The sequence below is a fragment of the Octopus bimaculoides genome, chromosome 3 (assembly GCF_046866305.1).
Source record: "Octopus bimaculoides isolate indiv1 chromosome 3, ASM4686630v1, whole genome shotgun sequence".
Classification (NCBI taxonomy): Eukaryota; Metazoa; Mollusca; class Cephalopoda; order Octopoda; family Octopodidae; genus Octopus; species Octopus bimaculoides.
In genome coordinates, this window is record NC_142930.1 from 7,244,067 (window position 1) to 7,257,471 (window position 13,405).

Genomic DNA, 13,405 nt, shown 5'->3' on the forward strand with positions numbered 1-13,405 from the left:
CAATATAGTGTTTCTGAGTCTATTTCATTACAAAAGTCTTTCAACAACTAACTAAACAAATTTTTTTACCTGTAAGTTGATGAACGAACTGTTTGCACCAAACACACACACACACACACACACACATACTATTAGATGATAATATCAAGAACGGGATATGCAACCAGTACTGATGAGACGGTTGACCACAACATTTACAACCGCCTGTTTCTTGCTGTGACCAAATATATGCGTAGTTATGATCGCGTAGGGATCTATCTATCTATCTATCTATCTATCTATCTATCTATCTATCTATCTATCTATCTATGTGTGTGTGCCCGTGTGTATGTATGTATATATGTGTGTGGGGGGGGGGAGAGAGTGGGGCTAAAAACAAATAGTTGTCGCTAAATATTATAAGGCTCATTCAATAGAGCGATCTATCGTCTACGACTCTTTTGCGCCAACAGTTTCCCGAAAGAAATATCACAAATACCTGTTTTTTCATCTATTTTTTTGCAACTCATATCTACTACTCAAATTGCGCACGCTTCCAAATAGTGTGCACACAACGTTATACACAAATGACACAACATTCGCATTCTCCCATTCATCTCGAGACATCGCTGCACAACATATTATACTAATCCCATTTAATTCACATAGAAACCGGGCTTAAAAGCAGCATATTTAAAATAGCACTTACCAAATCCACCATTTCACGACTAACCAGCAACCAGGGGATATCGATTACAGCCAGCGACAACATAAACATACCACACACTCACAGAGGACATATACAACACCTTTACAACGTTATTAATATACATAGAAGACATAGCACAGCGAACAAAAACACATTTAAAGCAATTGCTAATAGAAAGAATCAATAGCGTAAAAATTACCCATTAGATTCATCCGGGATTACGACGATTTCGCGTTCCCGCTAGCATTATCTCTACAATGAACCAGAACAAATAGTAAATAAACAAAACAGCTCCTTGCTTATCATAACAGGTTGTAGATCAGGAGTTCTCAACCATTTTTCACCTATGGAAGCCTTTGATTATTATTTCATTCTGGTCGACCCTCATAGCCACTTGATGTTTTAAAACTAGCTTTATAGATGCTTCTTTCAAATTCCTATTTTGTTTTTTTACACATTAACTTGTGTAGGTTGAACTATGCAAAATGTTAGCTTGCTGTTTTTTTGCAATACATACAAACACATACATCTAAAATAAATTATTTTCCAGGGGCTCTTCAAATACTATTGTGAATCCCACACCCAATTACTATTTTTTATATAGACCCTGAGGGGTCATATGGACCCCAGTTGAGAAACACAGTTGTAAATTCTTGAAAATCTTACCATAAATTCAGAGTTTTATAAAGCAAACCCTATTTTATTTCCGATTTTCATGTTACATAAAAGTCAATGAACATGGAAATCAATAGAAAAGTACGGTTCATGCTCAGGGACTGCACGTTAGGGCAATATTTTCATTACACAAGAGATGCCCGTACAGTATTTATGTTTCCTTTTTTCCTTCGTTGAATTATGGGTTCATCAGTTCACAAGCATATGTATGCACACATATTCACACACACATGCATGTACAGATAGGTACACCTGTTCATACTCAAACCCCAGAACATACATATTCTCAGATAAGTTATAGCATGAACGCGAAGCCAATACACATTGCGTTTCATCCGCCGTCATTTATGAATATTCTCTGCAAACAGCCAGAAAAGCTAGTAAGTTTTAAACGATATTTTCGGACATGTTTATGTCATAAAGAAGCCATCAAAGTTAATGAATCAAAATTCGTTACACTTGTATAACATTTTAAATACTCACAAAACATTCTGGGTTAATTAGTCTGTGATTAAGCACTTGCTGATAAGAAATGATCAAAGTCTTATATATATATATATATATATATATATATATATATATATATATATATATATATATATATATATATATATATATATATATATATGTATTATATATATACATATATATATATATATATACATATATGTGTATATATATATATATATATATATATATATACATATATGTGTATATATATATATATATATATATATATATATATATATATATATATATATATATATATATATATATATATATATATATATATGTATATATGTCCTATCTGTATTTTTACAATCACACTTTTTTCAGTAGGTACCGTTTCTCCTTTCTTTCTTATTTTTCCTGAAGTATTTTGTGTTTTTATGTTTCGCTCAAAGTAGGTATTAAAATACCAAGTGAGTTATTGAAATATGGCTGATTCTGTAGACTACTGTGGAGCTGGGCAGACGAACCGAAAACATCGTAGTTAAATTAGAAATGACGCTTACAGAAATAACATGCGTGGCGTAGAGTTGAAGCTAAGCATTCTATTCGCTTATATTTTTGCACCGTTCCTTTTTGCAAGACGAATAGACGAGACAGAACATGCTGTATGGCGACTATACATTAATCTATTCCCGTGCAATATGTAATTATGCTGCTTTTAGCTTCCAAATTGTCTCAATTTTTATTCACTTTATTGTTCCAGCTTCCTTCAGTATTTTTTTTTTTTCTCTTTCAACCACCTTTCTCCCTCACTGCTATCCACAAGGATCATCAATTTGTTTTTATTTTTTCTCTCTTTCTTTCTTTTTACTAGTTTTTTTCGTTTCACATCTTTTCTGTTATTCTTTTCTTTCTCTTAACACTCGTATCAATGAAACTACCGCCCAAACATCATGTGGTGGTTATATATATATATATATATATATATATATATATACATACATACATATGAACTTACTGTGGTTGTTGTCATTATTATCGATGTCGTCGCGTTCATTGTTACTGTAACATCGTCATCATCATCATCATCATCATCATCATCATCATCATCATCATCATCATCATCATCATCATCATCATCATCATCGTCGTCGTTATCTTTTGTATCTGTTTCCTTTGGCAATTATTTTGGTATTGCTTATTAATTAATGATTGCTCGCGTCGTCATAGTGCCACACTTTGTAGAAGAGAGATGTATAATCGATTGAATCGGTTTAGTATATGACTGGTGTTTATTTTATCAACTCTGAAATGCAAGGATTTGAACTCAGTAAGCATCGGTAGGTGACTAAGTACTGCAAGGCACACCGATATTTCTACCGCTGCGTTATTGTATTGCGTATTTTATAATGTATCTTTCTTTTTTGGTAAATATTTTGATTTATTTTAACACTACCACTCACTCGCATCCCCATCTCACCCTATACACATACAACCATGTTAAAAGTGAAAAATAAAAAAAGAAATGTAAAAAAAAAACCCATTTTAGCTGAAATTTTGTTTTGAATGTTTCTATATATTGTTTGTTTATAAACTAAACAATATTGGTCGCAATTAAAAGTATTTTGAATAACTTTGGCGTCACATCTGACTAGTTGGCGTCAGTTATCAACTTCTGCTATAAATGGAGTTAGTTTCGATTCCACTTCTCAATCATTTATTAAATTACTTGGGACATAAAAAATGAATATCATTTAAAGGAAAGGAAATGTCATTGTCGTTTTCCCAGCCTTCATGAGGTACACAAGTAGAGAGTCAAACGACTGAGCTGTACCTGCAAATTTACTGTTACAAGTACAATATGGCCTTATCATGTTAATTACCATGTACTTCCCACCACCAACAAATGATTATTTATAAAATGGAGTGCAGTATGAACCTGGGCATGTTGCATTTTTGTCTACTTGAGTCGCTACAAATTCTTTATCAGAAAGAATCATTATTTGGCAAAAAATACTTAATAATATATCTTAAAAATAGATTAGCCGTATTCAGGAATGCTGCAGTTGGTTTATATTACTCCTGAATTAAGTAACGAATTCTTGTAAGCGATTTCTTTTTTGAAATAATGTACAATAAGAATTTTTAGCAGTTGATGTGAAACCTGGAATGAAGAACACTTGTTGATTAAATTCAGGTCACAATACTTGAAAATATGAGTTCTTTTCTACTCTAGGTACAAGGCCCGAAATTTTGGGGGAGGGAGTCAGTCGATTAGATCGACCCCAGTATGCAACTGGTACTTAATTTATCGACCCCGAAAGGATGAAAGGCAAAGTCGACCTCGGCGGAATTTGAACTCAGAACGTAGCGGCAGACGAAATACCGCTAGGCATTTCGCCCAGCGCGCTAACGTTTCTGCCAGCTCGCCGCCTTGAAAATATGAGTTATTGAGTTACGAATGCTCCATCAGCCAACTGATAATGATACGCTAACGGCCTTGGATACATGCAATATTTGTTAACAAAAGACTTTTTCCGCCATTGTTAAATTATAATTGTCAACACGATATCTAAATACAGTTCTGCCAATCATCGTTAGATAAACAACACCTCCTATGCATCCGTAGTGCGTTCTATCATGCAATTACACATGTATAGACACACACACAACACACACACACACACACACACACACACACACACACACACACACACACACATATCTACATACATATGTAAACATACATGGGATCTTTTTTAAAACGGGGGCCACATTTTTCATTAATGTTTTACGTAGTGTTTTTGGTACGGAAAGACTTTCAAACTTCGTATACTTATCTATTTTGTGTTATAGAACAGAAAAATATTTTTGTATTCGAATTTATTTCATGTAAAAAATTGTCTTATTTCGATAATTTCAACCAATCACTGACGTCCATTCAGCCGATATACATTAAGTGCCGACTACATAAACAAACGATTCTTCGTTTTATTTGCTTTTTTCATTTTAAATTTGCTTTAACCCTAACCCTAACCCTAGGGTTAGGGTTAGGGTTAGAGTTAGGGTTAGGGTTAGAGTTAGGGTTAGGGTTAATTGTTTCAGAATCGTTTGTTTATGTAGTCGGCACTTAATGTATATCGGCTGAATGGACGTCAGTGATTGGTTGAAATTACAGAAATACGACAACTTTAACATGGAATAATTTATGGATTTCTTTTTTTTTTTAAGAAGACTAAGAGAAAAAGATGTTTTATATGACACATTCTACCAGTGTTCCAAGTTTCAAAGTGTTTCGTTAATGAAAAATGTTGCCCCCGTTTTAAAAAAGATCCCATACATGTATATATTAAATATGTATACGTACATACATACATACCTACACCAACATACGCGTACGTACACAGACACGCACGCATATGTGCATTTTCAAAAAATTTACCGCCCTATAAATATTTTACGTATATGTCTTTAGCAATTTTTTAAAGGATTGGTTCGGCAGTCATTCATTTACTGCTGACTGATACTGCGCTTGCGCGGTGAATTTGAAAAATTATAATGTATAACGAAGAGATACGTGTTAATAGTCTCTTAGTTATATGTTAGTGTCATGGCGCGGTCACTGAAGAAGGATTTCGCCTAGCAAATTATTATATTTGCTAAAAAATCCTGAAACTTAGGTCTGACCGGAATAAAATAAGGTAAAAAAGTTTTCATTTTTCATTCCTTTTGAAGATTGCTCTTAAATGTGGTTTTGGTCGTTTTGACTACTCCTTCTAGCGTGCAAAAACTGCCTGTTGAAGGTAGTTTTCTCTTGAGTTTAAATGTACACTATTTTATATTGAGAATATGTTGTCTATTGACTTTTTATGCATGCTAGGCCACTGGTGGTGAGTTTTCAAAAAAATTACCACCCTATATATATTTTACGTATACTTGCGCATATGTATTTAGATGAACGGGCGCAGATGGTTGGATAACTGACCGTTGAAATCTTTTTAAAATAAACATTTACGATATTTAAAGGCTAATATATTCTATTATCGTATGACGATAAGTTATTTAAATTTGTTGTGCATAAAATCTGTAATCGTTTCCAGCATTGTACGTTTTTAGTAATGAGATAAATTATGCGTTGACTTAACACAAAATAACGCTGCTCTACTGTATGACATCGATCCCCTTTACTTCAGTATTCAAACCACCCTCATTATTACTACCGTTGCTTCTTCATCTCTCGTGATGTTGTATATCAGTCTCTGTCTCTGTTCCACTATGCGAGCAATACACAAAGAAAGAGTTAAAAAGAGAGACAAATAATAAAAAGAGACCGAAAATAGGAGGAAAATTTCACGTATTACCGCTCTCATTTCTATCGCTCTCTCTGTTCATACACACACACATACACTCACACATAGATAGATAGGTAGATAGATAGATAGATAGATAGATAGATAGATAGATAGATAGATAGATAGACATGCATAGTAGTGCGCGCGCATGCATAAGTATAACAAGCATAGGGGATTGGTAAGCGTTGGGAATTGGTAAGTGTTGAAGACTGGTAAGCGTTGGGGATTGGTTAGCGTTGGGGATTGGTAAGCGTTGGGTATTGGTAATTGGTAGTCCTGCTCATGGGGTTGGTTGGTGACGGTGACCTTGGTGCAGGTGGTGTAGAGTAGCATCTGGTACTAAGATGGTATATCCGGGTTGTCGGCAGTCAGAGGCTTGAAATTTGCCAGAAAGGCATACCTCTGGTGACTGCAATAAGATAAATCGTATTTTTTGTTGATGGATACTGCGGGTTGTCAGAGGATACGCAGTTTTTCGCGGAGGCAGAGTTGGCAGTTGTGGGCGCTGGGTGTTTCGTCTCGGAGGTCAGGAATCTCCAGAGAAAACGAGACAGGAAAGTAGAGTTCTCTCTGTCCTTGGATCTGAACGAGTGCATATCCCTTAAAGTTATTAGCTGTCATACCCGTATAGTGCTACGTAATGCCATTGGATGGTGTAAAGGTGGCTCTGTATACTACGGCCCTTGAAAGGCAGGATCCTCTAGTGGGCACATGGTGGGGTTTTGGAAGTTGCAGGTTGGGGTTGGAGCGGGTGCATTTTTACGTCTGAGATGTTGTCTTTGACATTATGCGGATTGAAGTATTTATAATACTTGTGGCTTCTGGGGAAGTTTTTCTTAACGACAAGAAGCCCCTAGCAGCTTTGGTGGAAACTACTAGGTTGAAAGGGGTTTTTATACCATATAATCTTCCTTTTCTTAATCCTTTCGGGGGTGAGGAAGTGTTTATGGGTTATCCACATACGTGAGCTTCTCAGTAAACCCGCCCCTAGCCAAAACATCGTTGTAGTGGAGGTGTCCCTGTTAAAGATCTCTCTATTGGTCGAGAGATTAGATAGTTTCTAATTACAGCGGGGGGATCGTTTGAGCTCTTGTGGATGTATACTGTACCCTCGTTAGGCTTCCTGTACGGGTAATACTTGCCCGTGTTCACGTCTAAGGTTACGTCCAAGAAATCGACCGTTGTCAGGTTGATGGTAACTGTTATGGACAGCCCGAACTCCTTAAATATTTTCTCCCTGGACTTGTCCATGGCATGACGCTCATATGGCTTCAGATAGCTAGACCGTCGTGCCTATAGAGGGCCGACCTATGTGAGTGGGTACGTCTTTTGAGGGTATCCAACATGTATAAACCAACGAGGTCGGCGATTTCAACCCCATCAAAGATCATCGAACAATGGACTGCCTTTTTTCTTCATCCAGAAGGAATCGTCGTGGACCAAAACTGACTTTCTGGCAGTCATGATACTTCTGATATCAAGATCACAAATGCTGGTGTATTGCTTAGCAAAAGTTTGGGCCTTCAGAAGAGTAGAAGTCGACAATGTTGAACTGGGTGAATCTACGGGCTAATTTATTCTCGATACTGCGGAACCAGTCGATTACGGCTGCGTTGGAGTTCCATTGAGTCAACTCTGTAGCTCTTCTGATATCGGAGTTGATAGTATCGAGAATACGTTTATAATGATACCTATCTCACCTTTAGAGAGATTGATCAGCCTGTATTTGGGATTGGAGAGGAAATTTGGCTTATGGCCCTGATTTGGATGGTAGTTTATATAGCCGTCCAAATCGGGGCCACTAATAAAGTAATAACACTTACATATCCACACTTGTTACATAAATTAACTGTCGTCGTAGTCGTAATCACCACCACCACCACGCGAAGAACACGAGACCAGTGAAACACCGTGGTCCCCTCCACCAAATTTCAGGCCTCGTGCCTTTAGTAGAAAGGATTATTATTATTATTATTATTATTATTATTATTATTATTATTGTTGTTGTTGTTGTTGTTGTTATTGTTGTTATTTGATGAGAACACACAGCTTATTTTACTGGGTATGATGGAAAGTGTCAGTTGTCCATAGTCATCAGACTAAGGCGACACTTGTTTACTGGTCATGCTTCAAGAACCCTGCCAAGAATTCTTGCAGTTCCAAGCAATGCTGATGTTTGTAGGTGTTCTACCTTTACATTTGTACCAATCTTTTTGAGCCTTGTTGGTAGTTGAGTGCTGATACTTTCAATTGCACCAGTTACTTTTGGTATCACGTTTACTCTCCTTATTGACCACAATCTTCGTATTTCCCACTTTAAATCATCAGATTTTCTTCTTGTTTCTCTTTGATCCTGTTGTCACCGGGGCGTGCTATGCCGATTATCATGCGTGTTCTTTCTTTTTATTCCCCACAGTAATGTCCGGTTTCCGATGTCTGGTCAGGTGATCGCACTGAATCATTCCATCCCACAAGATTTTGCAATTTTCATTTTCGGTGACACTTTCTGGGGGTTTCTCATACTACGTCTTTGCTCTTTGTAGGCCGTGATTTCCACAGAGCTCTCAAATAAAGCATTCTTGCCACATTGTTATTTTGTCTTTCGTAGTCGCGTTGTGCCAATTTCGGGCATTAGCTACCGATTGTGCCATGCCGTTTCACCCCTCTCACCACACATTCTGCATTTGTCGCTGTCGGTAGTGTTGTCTAATCTGCGCTTCACACAGTTAGTCCTTAATGCTCATTCTTGTGCTGTGCATATAAATAATTTTGTCTCTATCTTCAAGTCACTCCTCCTCATCCACAGCCACCGGTCTTTTGTATCTGTCTTGGCGTTCATATCTCTTGCAAACTGACTGTACATTTTTTCTCATTCCATGCTGTTTCTTTCTTTTTTTGTGTTCTTTTCCTCTTTAAGTTTGTCTTTCATTACACAATTATCAGTTTTGATGACGCCGGACTTCACATGTTTCAACAATGATTCCACGGTATTTTTTACATACCACTCTAAGCTGTTTTCTTCTGTTTCGATATAATCCTGGCAACTGATCAGACATCTCCCACCCTTTCTTCTGGACAAGTACAGCCTATCGGTGTCACTCTTTGGGTAGAAGGCTCTGTGCACTGTCAATATTTTTCTGGTCTTCGTCTCCATGTTTATCAGTTCTTTATTTTGCCATTTTATGATTCAAGCTCGATACCGAAGTGATGCAATCGTCCATGTATTAATTGCTGGGATTTCATTCCATCCTGTCAATTCTGAGCGCAACACCAATCTTAGTCTTCGGAAATATTCCATCCTCAGTTGTTCTTTCCTTTCCTTCTCCATGATTTCGTTGAACTCTAGTATGCCAATGTATTTATAGCCTTCTTTTTCAATTTGTTTAATCATTTCTCTATTAAGTAATGCTATCCCTTCTAGGGAAAGTACCTTACCTCTTTTCAGGTACATTATACCACACGTCTTGAGTCCAAATTCCATTCTAATATCAGTACTAAAACATTGGACTGTGTTCACCAAAGAACTCACTTGTGCCTCATCCTTGCCATACAGTCTCAAATCATCCGTGAACAGGAGGTGGCTGATTGCTTGAGATTTTCCCTTTAGTTGGTACCCCAGGTTCATTTTACTAAGTACCAATGTCAGGGCTGTCGGGCAGAGAACAGCTATTACCCTATAAAATCCCTATTCTGATACCCAGGATACCAAACTTGTTATCTTCAATTCGGTTTTCGTGCCTATCCTCACCTATGCTCATGAATGTCGGGGAATGATCAAAAGAATACGATCACAAATACAAGCGGCTGAAATAGGATTCATCTGAAGGAATTCTGGGGTAACGTTACTCGACAAGGTGCGTAGCTCGAGTATTGGGTAGTCGCTTCCGACCGAGCTGTTACTTCTCTGCATTGAGTGATCTAAGTTCCTCTGTCATGGACATATGACTGGAATGTCACAAAAAATGATGCAAGATAAGATCTTTTAACTGAGTCAACGGAGAATAGACAACAAGCGAGTTGGCTGGACAATATCCATGGTCTCATTTGTTTACGCTTGGGAATACATCCGGGAATTGCAAAGACGATTGCTTCTGATAGGACCATATGGAGGATATGCTGAGGACTCAACCTCCACGACTCCTCCTCCCCACAGGAATAATGGGCGACGAAAATTGATGAATAAATGGAATGGAAAGATGGAAATTGGAGATTGAAATGGGAGGTGCTTGGCTTGCAAAGGATGAAGTTCGAGAGATATTGCATGATTTGGGAAACAATGATATCTAAGAAATTGAGAGAAGTCACGAGATGCTAGAAGTGCATTCCAATTCAATGTGAATATTGTTCACAAAGGAATAAGGAAGATAGCTGATCATCGATGAGCGAGATGGCTACCTTAAACCCCATTCATTCAGCCATTCCTATAGAAAGTACGTGAAACTCCATGCTCAAAGAGTAGATAAGATATTTTGTTATGTAACATTAATAAAAAGATTTTCGCATATAATACGGCAGAAGAAGTGTACGATAAGTCTGGAAATAAGAGAAAATATACATTTTTTATTCAGCAGAGTCGATGCTTGATCCAATGTATAATGTATAGAGTCGGTGTAACGACACTCAGGTTTTGAACGCACTAGTCAAACAATAAGAAATTAAATACAAAAACGAATTCAGTGCTGTCTCTAAAACACGTGCTACTGAAATAATTTAAGAATATGTTAATATTGCTGCTGTTGTTGTTGTTGTTGTTGAGGATCAGCTCGGCCTAGAACGAATAGACCTATAATCAAAGACATTCCAGCTATGACCTTTCCATCAATTTAAGGACTTATGCAGTGAGTTAAGGGAGATTTGGTTGCTATTTTGAGCAAGTCAAGCGATCATGTAATGATATATTTGCAAGATAAAATTATTCAGTGTCAAATATTTAAGTTTTTAGATCTAATTGGTTTGGTTGCTAGCATCTCAGAAAATTTATCGAAAATTTTAAAATTTGACACAATAATATACTTTTCCAAGCTGAATTGCTGGAGTTATTTCACTTTTTCCAGAAAAAAATGGTTTAAAAAAGTTATGGAGGTTTAAAGTTTGATCATTTTCAACCAGACGGGAAACAGGTCTTGAAAGCTGTCACTTTGTGCGTGACTGCACATTTTGTCATCAACATCCTGAAAATAGCACATGTTGTCAATTAATATTTGTAAACAACACATGTTTTGTAGCTCGAAGCATTCAATATGCATTTAATGCAAATGCGATAAACAACACGTTACATGCGATAAAAACATTACAATGTTTCCCCACAAATAGTTTCAATACAGTATTAACAGAAAGATTTGGAAGAATTATATGAAAGTACTCCGATAATTCTCTTTCATACAAACAAATGTTTATGTTAGTTTAAAAGATTTATCCAAAAAACGTTATTTAGCTGTTATTTTTAGCACATTTCACAATCACTTTTCAAACAAATCACAATTTTCGTATCTCCTACACCAGATAAATTCAGATATGAATCTACCATAGAACGGCGAGAGCCACAGCGTCGTTTATTACCTCGCTTCGCGGAGGCCCACGTACTCTCCACTTGTTGAGTGTGGGTACCATCTTTCGGCTTAACAAACTCAACGCTGTGGTTCACCGTTCTATGCTCAAAATTGTTACCATCAATTTCAGGAATGTGAGAGTACGCCTTCCACTAATCGCTGAAAATTGTGGTTCCTGGAAGAATCGAGTGACGTATACATTCTTCTAGTGTGTCACGATTCCGACATGGTACCGCATGCAGAAAACCTGTCTGGTCTCGCGACACACTTCTCCGAAACCCCACTGCTCAGGTGGGACCCTTCTTCGATTGTACTTACGTCTTGAGAAGACTGTTTCGTCAATTTCAACAATCTTCCTAGGACCACCAACTTGAATTGGATGACGGAGCAAGTCCTCCGCACATATTTCTCTAACAAAGTTGCGGTTCATCCCCAGTTCTTCAATACAAAACCGGGCTGAAGTCAATTTCTTAACCTATAAGTAAAGGAAGAGCACTGCAGACCTAAAAGGAAGGGTGTCACCTTCAAACCATGTGCTTTTCTTCACCGACACAGACTCCATGCATTCTTGGCGCAAGCACCGCCAGTACATTCTCCCACCACGCTTTTTTGTACACATTACATGCCTCTTGTTTTTACATAGTTTTCTTTGCATATAACACCCTTTTCTTGAAGGTACACAATATTCTCTTCTGTTTTCAGTCTCTTCATCATAGGAGCGAGGTTACAGGAACTTGCTGCCCTAATCAAAGTGGTTTCAATATATTTGTCGCACGTGCTTTCTCGCAGATAAAAAAGTTCTCGGTTCCGCTTGTACTATGGAAACAGACACGCACTTCCTCGCAGACAAAAGAAATCTCATGTTCTGTCTGTTACTATGGAAACAGGCATGAATGTGTCTGTGGCTTACGACTGGCTAAAATTGCCAAAATTTTCAAACTTTAATTACTAATAACTTTTTATTGATTTATAGCGAAAATGATTTTCACGTCATTCATTAGCCAATAAAAGTGTATTATTACACTTAATATGAAATCAATTCGAACAGAATTGATGCTGGCAGCCAAACCGACTAGATCCAAGTTTGTTTTTGTTTATAAAAAAAGTAAACATTTGGAGATTATATAAGTGTAATTTTGTCTGTCTCTCTGTCTCTGCTTTCTGTTTTTTTCTCCTTTTAATGCATAAACATGCATATACACATATACACATTCCCACACTGCAAGGGTAACCAATAGCAACCAACAATAAAAAGCAGTATTTATTATAGATCCTTAAAAGCTGGTTGGCCCCGTCCCTAAACAGACACAGACACCCAGCTGCTTATAAAACCGTTCATATGTTTTTTATACAACTTCATAGTCAAACGTAATGTAAGAATCCAGTGAGACAGAAAAAAGATAACCAAATCTGTTTTACTGTTCGCTATCGGCCCGTTATAGGACAGTTTCTCTCCACCCACTTCATTATCAGGAAGACACGTCATAGTCGCCACAACTGCCCAAATCAAACAATCATTTAAATAAAAAAAATAATAAAAAAACACAGCAAACACAGCAAACACAATAACATTAAACACATTAAAAAGTACATTGAAATAGCAAAAATAAATAAATAAATAAATCATACATCAACCAAAACAACGATCAGAAAAAATAAGTTGCCGCCATTCTTAAGCCATTTAGTCT

General features: G+C 37.0%; 1 pseudogene; it reads right to left on the reverse strand.

The window, feature by feature from the left end:
- Positions 1–11,627: 11,627 nt before the first annotated feature.
- On the reverse strand, positions 11,628–13,203 carry LOC149136445 (uncharacterized; annotated as a pseudogene).
- Positions 13,204–13,405: the final 202 nt, after the last annotated feature.